This window comes from Pongo abelii, chromosome 13 (assembly GCF_028885655.2).
Source record: "Pongo abelii isolate AG06213 chromosome 13, NHGRI_mPonAbe1-v2.0_pri, whole genome shotgun sequence".
NCBI classification, from domain to species: Eukaryota; Metazoa; Chordata; class Mammalia; order Primates; family Hominidae; genus Pongo; species Pongo abelii.
Window position 1 is genome coordinate 72,541,675 of NC_071998.2, and position 22,761 is coordinate 72,564,435.

Genomic DNA, 22,761 nt, shown 5'->3' on the forward strand with positions numbered 1-22,761 from the left:
TATATATTGACATATATGTATATATACATATGTATATATTGACATATATGTATATATACATATGTATATGTATATATTGACATATATGTATATATACATATGTATATGTATATATTGACATATATGTATATATACATATACATATGTATATATTGACATATATGTATATAAACATATACATATGTATATATTGACATATATGAATATTTGTATATAAACATACATATGTATATATTGACGTATATGTATATATGTATATAGACATCTACATATGTATGTATAGACATATATGTATATATGTCTATAGACATATACATATGTATATGTATATATATACATATACATATGTATATATGTACGTGTACATATATACATATAAACATATGTATATATGTACGTGTACATATATACATATATACATATGTATATATACATGTACATATGTATATATACATATACGTATACATGTACATATGTATATATACATATGTGTATATATGTATATATGCATTTATATGTATGTATATTTTAAATATATATACATATATATGTGTATACACATATGTGTATATATGTGTATACACTCATATGTGTGTGTATATACGTGTATATGTACACTATATATGTGTGTGTATATATACGTATATATGTGTGTATACATACATATATACGTGTATATATACACACATGTATGTATATATGTATATGTATATATACGTGTATGTATATATACGTGTATATATGTGTGTATATATATATATGATGTGGGCTTGGTAGAAGAAAAAGTATGCTGTCTTCAATCCTTTTTTGAAATAAATGGTTGAACTTCTTGTGTTTATTTTGTAACAGAACCTCTGATAGGAAAAAGTTTAGGAAATATTTAGCCTAAGTGTGATGACATTTATCATCTGACATATATAATAAATAGGGAAAGATGGGGACCATGGTAAGTGGATAACAGATACTTCACCTACAGAGAACCTGGGACTCAGCTTTAGCTATTGACACCACATTAGAGCATGAGTGGGGCATTTCCAGCTCTTCCTACTGTTTGGAGAGACAACAGGAATTCCCATTTCTGTGAGGTGACTGTTTTTTAATTCCAAAATTTAAAAAACACTGTGAGGGTTGATATTGTATATTTCAAGTGAAACATGTTGGTAGGCCACATCTGACCTTTAGGGTGCAGTTTCTCAGCCTCTGTTGAAAAGGATTTGGGCTTCACTTTTGCAAAGCCAAAAGGCCGGAAGGTCAATGGGAATTCTTTTGTTTTTGATTTTGTTTTGGCCAAATCTATAAACAGTGTTTTTATTGTTTCGTGGAATAACAGGATCAACAAGTTACGACATTATAATAGTATTTTGTCCCTGCTACATAGACAAGATGAAGATTTTGGGAAGAACAGTAGTTTACCTGGAAATGTTTGATTTAGTTACAGGAATTAGTTTGGATAGAAGAAAGGACATGAAAGGTTTGGAATCAGGCAGACCTAGGCTGAAACCCACCTCTGACATTCAAATGTAATTTGGTGTAAAAGACAAACTCTATTACTCACCTTCTTATTTGTAAAATGGGAATAATAAAGCTTACCTTACAAATAAGAGTAAGGCCAGATAATTCATACAACTGGCTGGTCCATAGTAAGCATTAAAAAATACCAGTTTCTTCTTTTCTACCTCCTGTTTACTTGGTTGTTTATTAATTCCCACCATTTGCCTTAGTTCCAAAGCCAGAACTTTTAAGTTTGTTTTGTTTCTGTGTGTAGGTTTTGCAATGTTTAGAAGTGGGATGGCTATCTCAACAAGTTCCAATGAATTCTTAGTTTTATCAAATGGTAGACTCTCTGGTCTCTTACCCATGATTTGTTATGGCACTTCCCCAGTACATTTTGTTGTATTCCTAGTACTGCATTAATCCATCTAGCTGTGCTCACTTGATGTCTAATGGCTGGTCCTGCTGACATACCCTTAGCAAACTTACTCTGCTTGTTAGTATCACCCACAGCAGCCAAGTAGCTCCTCCACCAATTACACATTTAATTGTTTAACTACTTGCATGTATTTCTCTGTTACATTGTCATTCATATTATTTTTAGTGGAATTTGGGTCAGAGAAGCTACTATCATTTTTTCTCTTTGTCATTATTAGTTTGTACAGCCAGTGCAAAGCAATCTGAAGAAAACACAGGCTGTTTATCAGGAATGCTGTGTTCTAGTTGTTCTAGTAGCAGAAGGTCCTCCATTAACTGTATGCCATTAGGCAATTCTCCTGACTCTTAGGTGCTTGGTTATCTCTTTTGTAAATCGAAGTTAATAGTATTTGCCCTGCTAGCTCTCTGGGTTGTCATGAGATAATAGATAACAAGGAATTTCACTCTACAAATGTAATGTGACTGAAAAATTAAGGTCATCATTTTAGAATTTTAAGGAACAGGACAGGGTTCCTCAAACGTTGCTCTACACTGGAAACACCTGGGGAGCTTTAAAAGTGCCCCATGCTCAAACACAGCTTATAGTCATTAAATCAGACTCTGGTGTGGAGCCTAGGTGTTGGTATTTTTTTAAATAGGAAATATGTTTATTGTTTGATTATCTCAATTCAAAAATACTCATTCTTTTTCAGGGCTGTCCATCATAGTCTCTTTGCAAAGATTAAATACATCAAAATCATGAGCAATTTTAAGAGTAACATAGAAACTTCTGTACAGTAACCAAGACAGGAATTTCTAACAATGACACAAGACCTCCAGAACTTGTCAGTAAAACAAAGGAAGCATTTCCAATGACAAGGCGTAGGAACCCATGGATAAAAATCTAACAGAACACATGCTGGAAAACGGGGTCAGGAAATAGTATGATCCACCCTCAATCTGAATATGATCAGTGATGGCACAAGGCATGTCCTGTGAGAGGGACTTGGAGATACGATCGCTTTTATCCAGAAATGTGCCCTTTGGGAATGGGACATATGGTACCTAAGTGCCCCCAAATCAGTTGTTTTTCAACTTCTTGTCTACACAATCTTAACCAAGGTTTCAAGGAAAAGGCAGGTGCAGGAAGTATTTAGCTTTGACTTCTTAGCAGATGTAACACCAGCTCTTCATCCTCCGCTAGAGACAGGCCAGTATCCAAAGGCTCTAAAGTGTCCCACTTGGCCTTCTTTCTGTTACGACTTGTTGGTCCCACGTCTTCTACTTCACTGTTGTTCCTCTTCTTCATTCCCTACTTCTTCTTGGTATCACTAATTTTGTTTTCCATATCTTCACTATCTGAATCTTCAGAGCTTCTGTACTTATCTGGATCTGGGAGTGTACTTGGATCAAATCCATCATCATCATCATCATCACTCCAATCCAGAAAGGCTTCCTCTTCATCTTTGGCCTTTGCTTGTGTCTTGTTGGCTTCTCTTCTGGCTTCCCTTTCTTTCAGTCTTTTCTCCCGATGCTTTGCCTTAATTTTCTTCCTATATTCTTCTTTGTCAAATTTGTCCTCTTCCAGAAGTCTTCCCTTTGCTTTATTTAAGTTGATACCACCCGTGTCATCATCTTCCTCAGCATCCTTGATGGCAGCTTTCTGCATTTGTGGCTACTGCTGAACCAACTCCCCTTCATCAGTACATGTTATCTTATTATTCGCTTTAAAATTTCTCTTCATTACTTTTTTTGCTTCTGCAACTTTGGCCACTTTTTTCTTGATGCTGGATTTAGAAGGTTCTTTCTTCTGTCATATTTTCTCCTCTTTAAGGTCAAATCCAAACACATTGTGCTGCTTCAACTTCAAGAAATCAGCATTTTCTTCCTCCTCATCTCTGTCCAGGAACTACACAGGAACTTCCTTGATCTTCTTTGCTTCACTGGTGTTAGGAAGAGATGGAGCTTGAGATCCTTTTGCTTTTGCCAGTTTCTCTTCTATTTCTTCTTCATCTTCTTCCTCTTCCTCCTGTTCTTCGTCACTAGTATCATTAGCCAGTCTGTGCTCTGTCCCTTTGAGTCTTTTTCCACTTTTCTGAAGGATGGACATTTTCTCATTGAAGAAGGCTCTAAATTCTTCCACTTTGTCATCGGTGAGGGAGGGAGCCCTTGGCTCAATTACTTTATTGGCTTGGCTCATTACCAATTCTTTGGTGGGTTGTTTCTGCATTTTCTGAAGAAATCTTATGCGTGGTGCCACAGCAAGCCCAAGAGACAGGGCATATTCAGGTATAGGTAACTTGCTCACATCAAATACTTCTTTATCCTTCGTCAGATATACCGATCATATATCGGAGATGAAACACCTTTGAGCTCTTTCTTTTAAATCTTGATCTTCAGCTAAAAAAGATTCCAATGTTTTCTGGATATCTATAAGTTTTTCTGGATTGATTTTGATTTCCTTCATAGGTACTTTCTTCTGAAGAAGCTGCTGCACCATAGCTTTTTCTGAGGCAAGCAAAATTAATAAACTTTCACCATCCTCTTTGTACCTGGCAGTTCTACCTCCTCTGTGAATACGTGTTGGCATCCTCAGGACAATCAAACTGAAGAGCCCAATTCACAGCCGGGAAATCCAGTCCCCTGGCTGCAACATCACTAGCAAAGAGTACTGCAGCTCTCTTATGGACAAACTCATTATAGACTTCCATTCTTCTCATTTGCTGCTGTTGACCATGGAGGGCAAGGTTAGAAATACCAGGACGTAGCCGGCAAAACACTAGGTACAGATATTGGACCTCTTTGCAACTGGAAAAAAATACAATGCTCTTCTTCTTCAGATGGCTTCTCAAAAAGCAATACAGCACACTTATTTTTTGCTGCTGCTCACAGACTATGTAGTTCTGTTCCAAAGTGGCAGGGGTGCTATATTTTGCATTTTTCACGAACCCAGACATACTCAGGGTTTTTCAAACTCAAGCGTGTAAGGTCCTTTACAGATATAGTTTCTGTTGCTGAGAAAAGTAAAGTCTGACGTTTCTTGGGGAGATTTTCAATAATAGCGTTCATGGTATCAGCAAAGCCCATATCCAAGATTCTATATATTTCATCAAGAACTAACATTTGGAGAGCGGTAGCATGAAAAGATACTGTTTCATCCATGTGTTGAAGAAGCCGACCTGGTGTGCACACGAGTATATTTATGTTGTTGATCCTCTCAGCTTCGTGTTTCAGATACTTTCCACCAATGATGAGACCAGCTGAGAAGTCATGATTCTTTCCTACCTTTTGGAGAATCTCAAAGGTCTGATAGGCCAGTTCTCCCGTAGGTGATATTATGAGAACCCCCAGCCCATCTGTTGAGGTCTATTGCAGTTGATATAAGGCTTCCAGCACTGGAACAAGGAAAGCCAAAGTCTTGCCAGATCCAGTTTTGGCCATTCCAGGTACATCTTTACCTTGCAAAGCCAATCCAATGGTCTGCTTCTGTATCTCAGTTACCAAAAGGTACTGAGCTTCTTGCAAACCTTTCAATGTTTTTTTGGACAAGGAAAAATCTGAAAATCTTGTAATTTCTTTTACATTTATCTTCTCATAGTTCTGCATGAGGTGGCTGTTACCTTCGCGCTCGACCTGCCATTCGGGTTTCTTCAGTTGCTTCCTCAACTGCTTCTTTTTGTTCTGCCCGTGGCTGTGTTTTTTCTTCCAGCGATTGAAGCTCCGCACTGGGTCAGGTCAGGCTCCTGAACCTGGAGAGTCCGCAGTTTTGCCCATTGCGGTGGCAGCGACAGCTGGGATCACCCCCAGATACGAGACACCTAAGGCCAGGCTCATGGAACCAGCATGCGGAAAACGCACAGAGGCGCATGCCTAAGTGTTGGTATTTTTAAACTACTCACGTGATGCTAGTGCACAGCCAAGTTTGTGACCAGTGCTCCAGCACCTTGCTGTCAGAGTATGGTCCATGGGGCCGACAGTTATCAGGATCACCTGAGAGTTCATTAGGACTGCAGGTTGTCAAGTCCATTCTAAATCTTTGTATTTTAACAAGATCTTCAGGTGATTCATTTGCATCTTAAAATTTTAGAAGCACCGCTTTAGAAGTTATTTCATCTGTTTTATTTTGAAGTTGAAGAAAAATCCACAGAAGTTACGGAGTTTGCTGATGGTCACAATTCTAGCTAATGAAGCCAGGACTAGAATTAAAAGTTCTTCAAACCTGTGCTTCTCTCCAACACTGTGGATGTGGGCCTGTGTTATCCTTCATATAGAAGAAAAAGGTGTGGCTAAATTGTCAATAGTGTGTACACTTTGAGTGCACTCTGTCTTTTTGAGATGTAGCTAATGGATTTGCTGTAATTATCGTCTCTCTCCAGACCTATCACTTTTGAGAACAATGTTCATGACATGGAGAAACTGACTGAAAGCTGCACCTAGATAGATTGCTTTGAACATTTCGGGAGAGAGTGGAACAGTTTGCAATTTAATTGTGCTAGTTATTGAGTTTGTGTGTGTGTATGTGTGTGTGTGTGTCAGGGTCTCACTCTGTTGCCCAGGCTGGAGTGCAGTGGCACGATCTCGGCTCACTGCAACCTCTGCCTCCCAGGTTCAAGCGACTCTCCTGCCTCAACCCCCCGAGTAACTGGGATTACAGGTGTGAGCCACTGCGCCTGGCCTGTTATTGACTTTTCTTACTAAAATTCTCTACTTCCAAAGCATAAATGCTAATAAAAAATATTTATGAAATAAGACTTTTCTGCTCTTCATTAGCTGATGGACTAGTCTCAAGACTAAAAGACCGTGGTGTGAGACAAGAATACTAGTCTAAAAAGATGATGGCATGGGAAAAGAATATAACTTTTTCTTTCAGTTATCAACTTGAAGCTTTTGGGAAAGGGGAAAACCTGGAAATTTAGGGATGTGGGTAGTTTTGTAAGAAACCAACCAAATGTTCTAAAGACAGAGTTTATGCTGGGCTCTGTGCTCAAACTGATCTAGCCAGAGTATGAAGGAAGCTGGAGAGAATATGCAGGCTAGGTTGGTGTTGACCTGTCCAATCAAACGCCACATGGGTTTAGCAGATGTATGCCATGCACATCGATATGTGCTATTTTAAATTTCCTGGGGCAATACGTGTTAGAGAAGAGCAGTATGTTGGACTCATCAGGCTTCTTAGTAATATGTACCTAGCTCTCTCCTCCTCTTTGCACCTGCTGTGCTACTGATTATACTGTAAGTAATGGCAGCTTTGCCTTGGGAGGTTATGGATATGCCGCAGATGGGGCATCTTTCCTGTGAAGGTGTGTAAATTTCAAATTGCTAGTTGCAGCTCCTTGCAAGGGGGCCATGGGGAGCAGGAGGGAGAGAACACCAGTGGGAGTGACACCCAAAGCCATAATAATTTCTGATGATTAACCTCCAGTTTTTCACATCCTCTATTATGTGTTTTTCCAGGATCATAGACAAAATGATTGCTTTGCTGTGTGGAAAATCTGGCACTGTATAACTCTCTAATTTTCCACACATGATATCCTAATACCTGTAGTAGCACTGTTTGTAGCTAAAGCCTCCCTCTCCTCCTCCTTCTTCCTGTTTTTTCCTCTATTTGATGTATTTTCCTTTCTTTCATTAATTGCAAGGGGCTTTAGCCCAGAGTGACGATAGTGAGTAGTGCAATAGGAGTGGTGGCTTCAGAGCCTCCTGTCTGCATGGTAAAAAATATATGTGTGTTTATCTGTTTAGGAGAAGATTCCTAAAGACCCAGAGTGATATTATTACAGCTAGAATGCATTTAGAAACTCTAATGAAATGCGTGTAAGGACAGAGGCAGGTAATAGAAATGAGTGACTGGATCAAGAGAACTGCAGTGGACTGGGTGGCTCCTAGCCTGTCTCAGAGGGGACGTACCAGCCAGCTCCATCCATTGTTGCTATAGAGAGAGACAACCAGTGCTATGAAATCTCATTTTTAAACAGAAGCTAAAAATTCAAGTTTTACATGAAATTTTCTGCTCTCTAAATGTTCATAATTAATTGAGGTTTCTTTTTAACTCCATCAACTATGTAGGCCAAAAACCATGTCTGAAGGACTAGATTGGGCCTGTGGAGCAGGAGTTTGTAAACTTGATTTAGTCTGATGTCCTCATTTCATGGAAGAAAAGGAGTTTGTCCAAGCTCACTCATGACATTAGTGAGGTGCAGAGTTGAGAAGAGAATGCGGGTCAGAATGTTCCTCATTCCTTTCACCTCTGAAGATACCTACAGTAGGATTTATGTGCTAGGCAGTGAGCCAGGTCAGGGTTAGGTTACAGATATGGCTTCAGCCCTCAATGAGCTCACAGTCTGGCAGGGGTGACAGACAAGCAAACAACTAACTATAATTCTTTGAGGTACGTGCAACAAAGAAGTAGCTATAAATGCAGAGGCAACATCAGGAGGAGCAAGTTCATTTCATCTGAGGAGAGGGTGACAGGGCGTGGAGAATCAGGGATGGGCTTACAGAAAAGGTGATGCCTCGGTTGGGTGTTAACACTTAAATATTTTGATAATAGTCACAGTGTTTTGTTTGCTTGCTTCTTTTATGTTTGTTAAGCAGCTGGTTTGTTACTGTGATTCTGATGAATTTAGGGAGGCAGAAATTGATAATAAATTGTCTCGTATTGGCTTGATTTAAAGTTCACACATACCAACTTACTTGGACCTCATGATGTTTGGTGAGGGTAAGGAATAGGACAGATATTAACTCAATTTCGTAGATGAGGAAATTGTGACTCAGGAAACCTAAATGCAAGGCCCAGTGTCACCTCATTATATATGCATCAGTAGAACTGGGTGGAAGGGAAATTTCTCATTTGCAGTTGGTGCTATTTATATTCTGGGTCCTGACTTAGTGTGGCATCACAAATAATCCATCCTGTGCTGTAAACCAATTCCAAGTTCTGGAATCCTCGGGAGCTTTTGCCTCAACTTTCCTGGGAAATTGGATTTGAAGAACTACCCTTATGTTCATTGGAGATAAGGTGAAGACAAAGGTTTGGTAAGACGCTGATTCAGAGTGCAGAAACACTCAGGCTTTCAGGTCCTGCCCCATTCCACAAGTTGTAGGCCTGCAGGGCTGTGTTCAGTGGGACACTGGTGAGGGTAGAAGGTTGGGGGATAGGAGGCCTAATTTTCACAGAGTCCCAGTGTAGGCTAGCAGGAACCTTGGGAATGCTATGGGCGTGGGGTTAAGTACATACAAACAATTTCACACTTATAGTGGGTTATTTTAGAAATTCATTGACTGGCTGGGCATGGTGGCTCACGCCTGTAATCCCAGCACTTTGGGAGGCTGAGGCGGGTAGATCACAAGGTCAGGAGATCGAGACCATCCTGGCTAACGTGGTGAAACCCCGTCTCTACTAAAAATACAAAAAAATTAGCTGGGCGTGGTGGCGGGCGCCTGTAGTCCCAGCTACTCGGAAGGCTGAGGCAGGAGAATGGCGTGAACCTAGGAGGCGGAGCTTACAGTGAGCTGAGATGGCGCCACCACACTCCAGCCTGGGTGACAGAGTGAGACTACATCTCAAAAAAAAAAAAAAAAAAAAGAAAAAAAGAAAAGAAATTTATTGACCACGTGACCCAACTTTTTAGGAGAAAATTTAGACAGTAAGAAAGGGGGCACTTTAACTGAGTGCTCATTGTGTCTTTGCAACTGCACTAGGTATTTTTATGTTATCCAAGTTAACACTCCCAGAAAGCCTGAAAGATGAACATCATCAACTCCATTTTCCAGAAGAAAAGCTGGGACTCAAAGAAGAAGTTATGTGACTTGCCAAATGTTAGATGGATATTAAATGATGGAGCTTGTATAAAATTTAGGTCTGGTAGTCTGATTGAATCCAAAGAACGTGTCATAAGAAACCTGAGAAATGGGACATAATTTTCTGTGTAATGAAGGTGATTTATTTCATATAATAATTTTACTTGGGGTACCTATGCACACGTGTGCATGTATGTGTTTGTATGTGTATGCTTATGGTGATGGTGAGATGTCAACAGAAAACAGCATAGGAAAGGTGGAGGAAAGAACCAAATGGGTGAATTTACTTCTAATTCTAATTTACCACGTTGGCTATTCACTTTCAGTTACTCTGCATTAACGGAGATAAAGAGTCTGGTGGAAAATCTCAAAACTGGATTAATGAAATTATTTGTATTTGGCATTGGGTGTGAGTGTGTGTAATGGTTTAGAAAATTATAAAACAAATAATGAGACCATTTAGTCAATGTTCAACTTAGGAGCAAGAGAAAAGCTGTGCTTTTCATCAACTCTGCTAAATAACATCTCTCTCCTTCCTTCTTTCACATAGCAGTGTCTCTTAGGCAGGCACAAGTTATCCTTACAAAGGGAACAGGTTTATCTCTCTCAATTTGCTTGTTTACTTTTTCAGATTTCCTGGAGGAGTTAAGGTAATTAAACAGCTTGGTGTAATTGCGATAATTTTCAGCTTTCTTTCCCAATTTCTGTTAAACTATAGCCTATAGTTGGGTGTAAGGAAGACTACCAATTAATTTATCTAACATAGTTTAATTGAACACCTACCATATGCAAGGCACTGTGCTAACTTCTGGGGAATACAAATATAAAAGTGACAAAGGCAGATATGCAACTAACTGTATTGTAGTTAGATTGTAACAAAAACAGGCCCAGATCATACCAGGCAGAGATGCTGGGAAAGATAATTTGATATCCTTAAAAAACAATATTTAAAAAATATTTATTCTGCATTTATTTATCAGGGGAGAGATTATTACCAGCCTGAATTTTTAATGTTCTATTCGAGTGTACCCTCAGCTTTGATGAACAAGATCAATTTTTTTTTTTTTTTTTTGAGGCAGGGTCTCGCTCTGTCACCCAGGCTGGAGCGCAGTGGCACAATCTTGGCTCTCTGCAACCTCTGCCTCCCAGGTTCAAGTGATTCTCGTGCCTCAACCTCCCGAGTAACTGGGATTACAGATGTGTGCCACCATGCCCAGCTGATTTTCATATTTTTAAGGTCAATTTATATGTACATATTTTCAGCTATTTATGGAATTGCTTGTGGGTACCATGGTACCATTTTATTTCAATGAAAGCCCGCTCTTATACATTGTTACTCTGGGCTACCACCCAACTGGCCCAGCCCTTAATTTTGCTCTCTACAGAAGAATGGAGCTCATGGAGACGGGGGAGGGAAATGGAGGAGGGAAAGACTAATTCTGACTGCGACTGAGCCAGGTCTCAAAGAATGATTAAAGTTTCTAAAAGCTGAGAAACTGAGGCCCAGGACAAGATAGGTCTGTCAGGAAGAGAGGGCAGTAGAGGCAAATGCAGGGCCAACTAAGCTAAGGTACAAGGGCCACAAACTGAAAGTGACATATAGGAAGTCACTAGCTGACTGCAGAGGACAGATCTGATGAAGTATTACTGGCAGAGTCAAAGGTCTTACTTCTACCATGGTACAGTTCTCATGAAGTGAAAAAAGCTGAAGTTGGGATGAAGCAGGGGAGAGCCAGGCTGGAGTGCTTCTCTTATTGGAGGCCATAGTCACTCCCTTTAACTTATGCCTGTCCTTAAGTACGAGCATTCTGCGCCAGCTTCTACACTACCCTCACTGTCCTATGCCTTGCTTTGCTTCAACAGCCTTTCTTGAAAGGATGTGTCATTTGGTGGCTCCTTTGCCACTTTTTTTTCCAGATTGCTGACTTAGGATTTTTTTGTTTATTTGTTTTAAAGACAGGGTCTTGCTCTGTTGCCCAGGCTGGAGTGCAGTGGTGCAATCATAGCACATAGATCATAGGTCATCAGATCCTCCTGCCTCAGCCTCCTGAGTAGCTGGGACTACAGGCATGCACCTCCATACCTGGCTAATTTTTTAGTTATTTGTAGAGACAAAAAACTCACTATGTTGCCCAGGCTGGTTTCAAACTCCTGGCCCGAAGCGAGTCATCCCACCTCTGCCTCCCAAAGTGTTGAGATTACGGACATGAGCCACTGTGCCTGGCAGAGGGCTGACTTAGGAAGTGGCATGCCTTGAGATCATTCAAGGACTTTAGGTAGTCTGAGTTTGCTATTTTTATGAACATAAACAGGACTGACATTAACAGGACTGATCTGGGAAGTTAATCATGGCAAGGAAGGTGCCAGGCCTGAATGCCTGGAGGAAGTGAGTAGATGTAGGTGTCGACTGGTTCTGCTTGAAGCAAAGGCTTTCCATCCGAGAGACCCTCTAGGAACACCTGGGAGGCTCAGCTTCTAGGCTCAAAGAATGCCTGGAACTTTGAGAACGTGGTCTTGTAGAGAGGATCTGTCAGATCAGTATTCAAGATGGTAGATACCACTTACATAATTGTAATTTCATTTTAGATTCTTGGCCTTCATATTTAGAAACAAATTCATACTTGTCATAGTTCCTGTTAAGCATTAGTGGAACAAGATTTTAGCATTCTTCCTCTACCACAGGCACAACACAAATACAATAGCTGAGGATATTTAGAAAGGAAGGCATTTAGAAAGTGGGATTACATGTAGACTTCCACTCCAAGTATGTTGGAGTTGAGAACATTTATTCAGTCATCTAATTTTTCTATCATCTTCGATATTTTAAGGACATATTCCTAGCTTAATATTTTTAAAAGGGTATTTGGCAGAACAATAAATGGTATTTTAAAAAATAAAAAATTCTGCAGGTAAATAAGTTTGGAGAATGTTGGCTTAAGAAACTTAAAGAATTTTTTTTTAAGTCCAGGACTTTTCAGAGCTTTAAATATGGTAATGTGCTTTTAGCAATTATAAGAAGAGTATACAGTATTCATGGTCACCTATTTTGTGGTAAACTGAGATTCACTAGACACAATATGGGAAGCATTGTTCTAGATCATAATTTACATGTAATCTCTTGGGAGAGTCACTTTACATCTTTTTTATTTATATACAATGTTTTTCAACTTTTATTTTAGATTCAGGGACTACATGGGCGGGTTTGTTACATGGGTATATTGCATGATGCTGGTTTGGGATACAGATGATGCAGTCATCCAGGTAGTTAGCATAGTACCCAACAGTTAATCTTTCAACACTTTACCCCCTCTGCCTCCCTCCCCTTCTCCAGTAGTCCCCAGTATCTATTGTTCCCATCTTTATGTCCGTCAGTACCCAGTGTTTAGCTCTCACTTATTTTTATTTTTATTTATTTATTTATTTATTTATTTAGAGATGGGGTCTTGCTCTGTTGCCCAGGCTGGAGTGCAGTGGCACGATCTCGGCTCACTGCAAGCTCCGCCTCCCAGGTTCAGGCCATTCTCCTGCCTCAGCTTCCTGAGTAGCTGGGACTACAGGCGCCCGCCACCACGCCCGGCTAATTTTTGTATTTTTAGTAGAGACAGGGTTTCACCTTGCTAGCTTTCACTTATAAGTGAGAACATAGAGTATTTGGTTTTCTGTTTCTGCATTAATTTACGTAGGATAATGACCTCCAGCTGCATCCATGTTGCTGCAAAGGACATGATTTCATTCTTTTTTATGGTTGTGTAGTATTACATGGTGTATATATACCCCATTTTCATCATCCAGTCCACTGTTGATGGGTGCCTACATTGATTCCATGTGTTTGCTATTATGAATAGTGCTGTGAGGAACGTACAAATGCAGGTGTCTTTTTGGTAGAATGATTTCTTTTCTTTTGGAATGAGTTTTCTGGGTCGAATGGTAATTCTGTTTTAAGTTCTTTGAGAAATCTCCAAACTGCTTTCCACAGTGGCTGAACTAATTTACATTCCCACCAACAGTGTGTAAGTGTTCCCTTTTATCTGCAGCCTCACCAGCATCTATTAATTTTTGACTTTTTAATAATAGCCATTCTGACTGGTATGAGATGGTATCTCATTGTGGTTTTGATTTGCATTTCTCTGATGATTAATGATGTTGAGTATTTTTTCATATTTTTGTTTTGGCTGCTTGTATGTCTTCTTTTGAGAAGTGTCTGTGTCTTTTGCCCACTTTTTAATGGGGATATTTGTTTTTTTGCTTGTTGATTTGTTTAAGTTGCTTATAGATTCTGGATATGAGACCCTCATTGAATGCATAGTTTGCAAATATTTTCTCCTATTCTGTAGATAGTCTGTTTACTCTGCTGATAGTTTTCTTTTGTTGTGCAGCAGCTCTTTAGTTTAATTAGGTCCTACTTGTCATTTTTTGGTTTTGTTACAATTGCTTTTGAGGACTTAGTCATAAATTCTTTCTCAAGAGCAATGTCCAGAATAATGTTTCCTAGGTGTTCTTCTAGGATTCTTATAGTTTGAGGTCTTAAATTTAAATTTGTAATCCATCTTGAGTCAGTTTTTTAATATGGTGAAAGGTAAGGGTCCAGTTTTATTCTTCTGCATATGGCTAGCCAACTATCACACCATTTATTGAATAGGGGGCCAGTTCCTCATTGCTTGTTACTGTTGACTTTGTCAAAGATCAGATGGCTGTAGGAGTGCAGCTTTATTCCTTGGTTCTCTAGTCTGTTCCATTGGTCTCTTTGTCTGTGATGAGAGTGGGCATCACCATCTTGTTCCAGTTCTTAAGGGAAATGTTTCCAGCTTTTTCCCATGCAGTATGATGTTGCCTGTGAATTTGTCATAGATAGCTCTTCATCTTTTAAGGTATGTTCTTTTGATGCCACATTTTTTGAGGGTTTTTATCATAAAGAGATGTTAGATTTTATGAAAAGCATTTTCTGCATTTATTGAGATCATCATATGGTTTTTGTTTCTAATTGTGTTTATGTTGTGAATCACGTTTATTGATTTGCATATGTTGAACCATCCTTACATCACAAGAATAAAACCTACTTGATCATGATGAACGAATTTTTTGATCTGCTGCTGGATTTGGTTTGCTAGTATTTTGTTGAGGATTTTTGCATTTATGTTCATCAGGGATACTGGCCTGTAGTTTTCTTTTTTCATTGTATCTTTGCCAGATTTTGCATCAGGATGATGCTGGCTTCCTAGGATGAGTTAGGGAGGAGTCCCTCTTCCTCAATGTTTTTATATAGTTTTACTAGCATTGGTACAAGCTCTTCTTTGTATGTCTGGTAGAATTTGGCTGTGAATCCATCTTGTCCAAGAATTTTTGGTTGGTTGTTTTTTTATTACTGATTCAATTTAGGAACTTGATATTGATCTGTTCGGGGTTTCAATTTCTTCCTGATTCAATCTGGGGAGATTTTGTGTTTCTAGGAATGTATGCATTTCTCCTACATTTTCCAGTTTGTATGCATAAAAGTGTTCATAATAGTCTCTGGGGATCTGTATTTCTGTGGAATTGGTTGTGATGTCACCTTTGTTGTTTCTGATTCTGCTTATTTAGTTCTCTTTTCTTCTTTGTTAATCTAGCTAGCAGGCTGTTGCTATTGCTTATCCTTCCACAGAACTAACTTTTAGTTTTGTTGGTCCTTTCTATGGATATTAGGGTCTCAATTTTATGCAGTTCTGCTCTGATTTTAGTTCTTTCTTTTCTTCTGTTAGCTTTGGGGTTAGTTTGTTCTTCTTTTTCTAGTTCTTCTAAGTGTGATGTTAGACAGTGAATTTGAGATCTTTCTTTCTTGATGTAGGCATTTAGCACTATTAACTCCTCTTAATGAGAGGTGAAGCCAGCTGGACTTCCTGGGTCGAGTGGGGACTTGGAGAACTTTTCTGTCTGGCTAAAGCATTGTAAATGCACCAGTCAGTGCTCTGTGTCTAGCTAAAGGATTGTAAATGCACCAGTCAGCACTCTGTGTCTAGCTGGAGGATTGCAAATGCACCAATCAGCACTCTGTAAAAATGCACCAGTCAGCACTCCATGTCTAGCTAAAGGATTGTAAATGCACCAATCAGCACTCTGTAAAATGGACCAATCAGCAGGACGTGGGTGGGGACAAATAAGGGAATAAAAGCTGGCCACCCCAGCCAGCAGCGGCAACCCACTCAGGTCCCCTTCCACACTGTGGAAGCTTTGTTCTTTTGCTCTTCACAATAAATCTTGCTGCTGCTCACTCTTTGGGTCCATGCCACCTTTAAGAGCTGTAACACTCACTGCGAAGGTCTGAGGTTTCATTCTAGAAGTCAGCGAGACCAAGAACCCACTGGAAGGAACCAGCTCTGGACACATTAACACGGTTTTGCTGTGTCCCAGAGATTTGGTATATTGTGTCTGTTTCCATTTTTATTTAAAAGAACTTTTTGATTTCTGCCTTAATTTTGTTGTTTACCCAAATGTCATTCAGGAACAAGTTGTTTTATTTCCATATAATTGTGTAGTTTTGAGATCTTCTTGATATTGATTTCTATTTTTATTCCACTGTGGTCCAAGAGTATGCTTGATATGATTTCAGTTTTTTTGAATTTATTGATACTTGCTTTATGGCTGAGCATCTGGTCAATCTTAGACTATGTTACATGTACAGAAGAGAAGAATGTATATTCTGTGGTTGTTTGTTGAAGTATTCTGTAGATATCTGTTTGGTCCAATTGGTCAAGTTTTGAATTTAAGTCTGGAAGTCTTTGTTAATTTTCTGCCTTGATGATCTGTCTGATGTTATCAATGAGATGTTGAAGTCCCCCACTGTTATTGTGTGGCTATTTCTTTTTATAGGTCTAGAAGTACTTGTTTTATGAATCTGGTGCTTCAATGATGGGGGCATGTATATTTAAAATAGTTAAGTCTTCTTGTTTAATTGAACCCTTTATTGTTATGTAATGCCTTTCTTTGACCATTTTTTACTGTTGCTGGTTTAAAGTCTGTTTTATATAATATAAGAATAGCAACCCTGCTTCTTTTTGTGTTCCATTTATGTGATAGCTCTTTCTCCATTCCTTTACTTTGAGCCTATAGTTTTGTTACATGTGAGATGGTTCTCTTGAAGTTAGCAGATGGTTGGGTATTATTTTATTATCCACCTTGCCACTCTGTGCTTTTTTTTGTTTTTGTTTTGTTAATGTTTTTGTTTTTTGATGTTGTCTCACTCTGTCACCCAGGCTGGAGTATAGTGGTGCAATCTCGGCTCACTGCAACCTCTGCCCTCTGAGTTCAAGTGATTCTCCTGCCTCGGCCTCCCAAGTAGCTGAGATTACAGGTGCCTGCCCCTGCGCCCAGCTAATTTTTTGTATTTTTAGTAGAGACAGGGTTTCACCATCTTGGCCAGACTGGTCTTGAACTCCTGACCTCATGATCCACCCGCCTCGGCACTGCACCCAGACCACTCTGTGCTTTTTAAATGGAGTGTTTAGAGTGTTCACATTCAAGGTTAATATTGATATATGAGGTTTTGATCCTGTTGTGATGTTGTTAGCTGGTTGCTTTATAATCTTGTGTAGTTGCTTTTACAGACTTTGGGCTATGTAGTTATGTGTGCTTTTGTGGTAACAGATATAATTCTGTTTTCATGTTTAGAACTCCCTGGAAGAATTTCTTGTATGACTGGTCTAGTGGTAATGGATTCTTTCAGTGGTAATGGATTCTTTCACTGTTTGCTTGTTTGGAAAGGATTTGATTTCTCCTTTGCTTATGAAGCTTAATTTGGCAGGATATGAAATTCTTGGTTGGAATTTCTTTTCTTTAAGGATGCTAAAAATAGGCCCTGATCTCAACCTGTTTGTGAGGTCTGCTGAGAAGTCTGCTGTTAGCCTGATGGAGTTCTCTTTATAATTGATCTGACCCTTTCCTCTAGCTACTAAGATTTTTTTCTTTTGTGTCAGCTTTGGAATGTTGATGACTATATGTCCTGGGGATGGTCATTTGGTACAGTAATTAACCTCACAGGGGTTCTCTGAATTTCCTGAATTTGCATGCTTACCTCTCTAGCAAGATTCAGGAAAGTTTTATGGACTACATCCTCAAATATGTTTTCCACGTTGCTTATTCTGTCTCCTCTCTCAGGAATACCAATGAGTTGTAGGTTTAGTTTCTTTACATAATCGCATATTTCTCAGAGGTTTTGTTCATTTAAAAATTCTTTTTTCTTTATTTTGGCTGACCGGGTTGATCTGAAGCATCAGTCTTTGAGCTCTGTAATTTTTTCCTCAGCTTGGTCTAGTAGGTTGTTAAGGCTTACAACTGTATTTTGAAATTTCTGTGGTGAATTTTTAATTCCAGAAATTCAGTTTGTTTCTTCCTTAAAATGGCCATGTTGTGTTTTAACCCTTGAATCATTTTACTCACTTTTTTGGATTGGGTTTTAGCTTTCTCTTGAATCTTATTGAGCTTCCTTGTGATCCAGATTCTAAAAGTCAATGTCTGCCATTTCAGACATTTCAGTCTGGTTAGGATCCAGTGCTGGGGAGCTAATGTAATCTTTGGAGGTAAGGAAACATTTTGACTTTTTGAGTTGCTAGAGTCCTTGTACTGGTTTCTTCTCATCTTAGTGGGCTGGCATTTCTTTATCTTTTTGAAGATGCTGTCATTTGGATGGGGCTTTTTGTGTTTCTATTATTTTTTCCCTTGAGGATTTGACTGTGGTGTATATTGTGTATAGTTGACTGGCTGCATTTCTGGGCGCTTTCAGAGGGTTAAGTCTCTGTACAGGTTCCTTAGTTGTGGCTAGTTTCCTGCATTGGGTTTCACAGTCCATGCATGCTGTAGGAATTTATTTTTGTTGGTAGTGTAATTCAGGCTGTGATCCAGTAGATGTCCCTTAAGAGTAAGAGCTGGCAGATAGGCTTTTAACCCTGTATCCTTTGTATTTCAGTGCATTCACAGCAGTGCTCTGGTGAGTGGGAAATGGGGAGAGCAGGGATTACCCCTTTACCAAGGTTGTTCCCAGGCCTTGGAGAAGCTGCCTCCAATCACTGGTTCTATGCCTGCATTTCCTGAACCCCAAGGGGCCCCTGGTTGACTGCACTCTCCCCTCCCTTAAGGGAGGCCTGAGCTGAAGGTTAGGCCACCAGAAGACTTGCAGCTCCCCAGGGACTCTCTGGTCATCTGAGCTTGGCAGAGTCAGAGGAGGTTGTGGGGTATGTCTGCAGGTGGTCTGGTGATGCCCACAGGGTGGGCAGGATGGTGGGGCCAAGGGTGTGCAGCTGGTGTGGCACCTACAGCTTGGGGTTTTTGCCCAGAATACAGTTATAGGGACCACCTAGCTCAGTCTCCCTGAGCTGGGACTACTTCTGGTGTCTGTCACAGGAGTAGGCCTGACCAGCTAGTTTTGTCCCAAACCTTCTGGGTCCAGATCTCTGGGCTGGTCAAGGCCAGAGGGCTCCCTCAGGTAGCAGCTACACTGCCCAACAGGCTATACCCTTCCTGTACCCGTCTTGTGGAGGGAGGGACACCAAGCTTTTGTGCTGGCACACAAACTCACACCTCACTCTTCTCAGTGTTCTGAGAGTGGGGGCTCCTTTCCTGCTCAGGCTGAAGTCACACATCTCAGCTGGATACCCATGGGCAGTGTGCTTGAACCCTGGGGGATTCGAACCGACCTTTGACTTTGCCCTCTGGCCCCTTGGGGTTGAGTACCACCTGTGCTGGAGGCACTGAATTGCTTCCAGGCCACTGGCAAAACACTCGGCGTAGTAGAAACTGTGCTGTGTGCACCCTCTTGTAGGAGTGGCCAGGCAGGGCCTTGGGAGGGGCCAGCTGACAAGGGGGCACACAGATCAGATGGACTCCAGACCTGTGTAAAGGCAGCCCTGGTTTCTCCTGGCCCAGCAATCCGCAGGGGATAGAGTTACTTAAAGCAAAATGGAGAGCCTTGGGGATAGGCACATATAATCGCATTTTGCCGCAGCTGCCCTGCATGTTAAACCTTCTGGGCTCCATGGAGGTTCAAGCTCTGCCTCTGCCTATTCTCCAGCAGTTCCCTGTGCCAATTCAAATGTCTTTTCAGGTCATAGGATCTCTTGTAGTTAGGACCCCAGAAGTCTGTGGCAGGAGTGTTGCGTCCTGGAGCTCTTTTACTCTCCCCTTCCTTAGTACCTATGAAGGACCAAGAGCTGGTCGTGGTGCTTGGTGAAGTCATGCAGGCTTCCTAGCTTCCTCCCTCTTGGATCTCACTGTCTACTTCACCTTCCTATTGACTTTCAGCATTTTGTCTCAAAAGATTTGTTTGAAGTATGATGGTTTACTCAACATTTTGGTTTCTCTCAGTGGAAGAGGCGTTTCCTGGCTGTGTCTACTCAGCTATCTTTACCTCTAAGCTGTAGTTTTGTAATGTGCAAATTGACAGTGAGAGCACTTGGGATAATTTGAAGTCAAGTGAGATCTTGTGAACTATTTAAAGTATTGGAACAATTTAAAGTGCTGGGAAAATGTTAGTTATTATTAGTCTACAAAATTTATATCTAAAAGACATTTTATGATTATTATTCAATACAATAACTTTTATGTTAAGGAAAACAGTACAAAATCAATTACAAGCATATTTAATATTGAGTAATAATAATGCCCTCAGGTGAGGCTGGAAATAATTTACAGATATATCATAGCAGGCTTTACCAATAGAATTTCAGTAAACCAGAAGTACTAAGAAGATCAGGTGTTAATTACCACACAATTAAACTTGGTTCACGAACTTAGAAATGCCACAAGATGCATCAATATAAATTGAGGGAATATAGAGTAATTAGACAATGAAAAACAGATAAACAAGAGAGACCGCCTCATCTTCCCGATTATTTGTGTGAAATGTATAAGTTATTTTAGATTGGGGATTGGGTCTTATATCATCTTATAGTTGTCTTTCAGCATACAAATTCACAGACAGATATGTTCTGCATTTCTGGAAAAACATGGTTTAAATTAGATTACTGTTAAGTGGATTCATACCTAGTTGACAACACAATTTGTAATGCTTCAGTATCAATATAAGAGTATTTATTATTTGAATGAAACTCCACACTGGTCAGTCTTTGGGCAACTCAGCGGGGACCCATTAAGACAAATTATCTTAAAGCAGGAAAAAGAATACCAGTATCAAGCAAATAAATTCTTTGCTGTTTTTGTTTAAGTATATAAGAAAAAAGGAGCTAAGAATCAAACATCACATACTGAGGGTTACCAAATTAAGATGATTTAAGATACAATTCATGGAATAAGCAGGTCTTTGCCTAGACAGGTGAACTTCTGAGGTCTTTGGATATACTGTTTTCCAAGAATATATACAATTTTTTTATGAGCTGCATTCTTTTATGTAGGCCTTGTTATATTAGACTAGGTTATGTTTATATTTTAGTTATCTTTTTTTGTAAAGCTAATATGTCCCCACAGCAATTAAATGTAGTCATTGGCCTCATTGGCACCATGGTGCTATGTATAAAATTAAATAATACAGTGTATGAAATCAATTACACTCTTATTGAGCTATTTTCTGCATTTGGGGGATATTGTAATTAAATAAGATGGTTAGGAAATGGATAATGTCCAGAGCTACATTGTCCAATATGGTAGCCACTAGCCATATGTTTATATTTAAATTTGAATGTAAATTAATTAAAGTTAAATTTATTTTAAATTTAATTTATTAAATTAAATTTAAATTCAAAATTCAATTCCTCAGTCTCACTGGCCATAATTTAAGTGCTCAGTATTCACACGTGGCTAGCTGCTATCCTATTGGACAACATAGAAACAGAATATTTTCATTACTTCAGAAGGCTCCATTGGACAGTGCTGTTTTAGAGAATAGCAATGTAAATGTTGAGATATAACTGCCAGATTTGAGTTTTTTTAGCTTCAAGAAGAGGAGCTTGGAATAGAGGCTAAGTTAATAGTCATTGACTACATGAGGAGCTTTGGTAATCATCCTGCAGTTTCAGAAAGGAAGAATAATAAATTAGGACCAGATAAAATTGTGGCAGGAAGGATTTAGATAGACTTTTTTTTTTTTTTTTTTTTTGAGACGGAGTCGCACTCTGTCATCCAGGCTGGAGTGCAGTGGCGCCATCTCGGCTCACTGCAAGCTCTGCCTGCTAGGTTCAAGCCATTCTCCTGCCTCAGCCTCCCGAGTAGCTGGGACTACAGGTGCCCTCCACCATGCCCGGCTAATTCTTTGTATTTTTAGTAGAGACGGGATTTCATCGTGTTAGCCAGGATGGTCTCAATCTCCTGATGTCGTGATCTGCCGGCCTCGGCCTCCCAAAGTGCTGGGATTATAGGCATGAGCCGCCGCGCCCGGCCTAGATAGACTTTTTTTTTATTACTTTCCAACTTCTATTTTAGGTTCAAAGAGTACATGTGCAGGTTTGTTACATGGGTAAACTGCGTGTTGGGGGCGGGGTTGGTGTAGAGATAATTTTGTTACCCAGATAATCAACATAACACTAGATAGGCAGTTTTTCAGTTCTCACCCTCCACCCACCTTCCACCCTCAAGTAGGCCCTGGTGTCTGTTGTTCCCTTCTTTGTGCCATGTGTACTCCATGTTTCGCTCTCACTTGTAAGTGATAACATGCAGCATTTGATTGTCTGTTCCTGCATTAATTCACTTAGGATAATGGCCTCCAGCTTCTAGATAGACTTTTTGAAGTCCTTCTCACATGAAAAATTAAGCCTTGGAATAAACTAAATATGGAGAATGTGCAAATGTTTTCTGGATTGTTGATAAAAATATATAAGACAGTGATTTCTAATATTTTAATACCTTAAATGTTTACATGGATGGATCTTACTCTTCTATAAAAAATTAACTTTAAAGAAATTCACATATCATTTGTCCCATGCCTCCAACCTTGAGTGTGGTGTTGCTTTTTAGTGTCTGTTTCTTGAGAAACCACTGAGGAAGAAAAACTGCTAGGAAACCAGTAAAACTTTATAGTCAATATCTAAGTATAGTTAAAAAGTATTTTGTGTTTGTATAAGATAGACTGTTTAATCA

At 39.6% G+C, this 22,761-nt stretch overlaps 1 long non-coding RNA gene and 1 pseudogene across 1 annotated transcript in view; one reads left to right on the top strand and one right to left on the bottom strand.

Annotated features, from left to right (window-relative positions):
* Nucleotides 1-2,830: 2,830 nt before the first annotated feature.
* LOC100436285 (probable ATP-dependent RNA helicase DDX10) lies at nt 2,831-5,703 on the bottom strand (annotated as a pseudogene).
* Nucleotides 5,704-8,784: 3,081 nt separating this feature from the next.
* Nucleotides 8,785-22,761, top strand: part of LOC129054745 (uncharacterized) — a 444,081-nt gene continuing 430,104 nt past the window's right edge. Inside the window, exon 1 of the long non-coding RNA XR_010136531.1 lies at nt 8,785-8,943. This is a non-coding gene — a long non-coding RNA (uncharacterized LOC129054745). The remainder of the gene's footprint in view (nt 8,944-22,761) is intronic.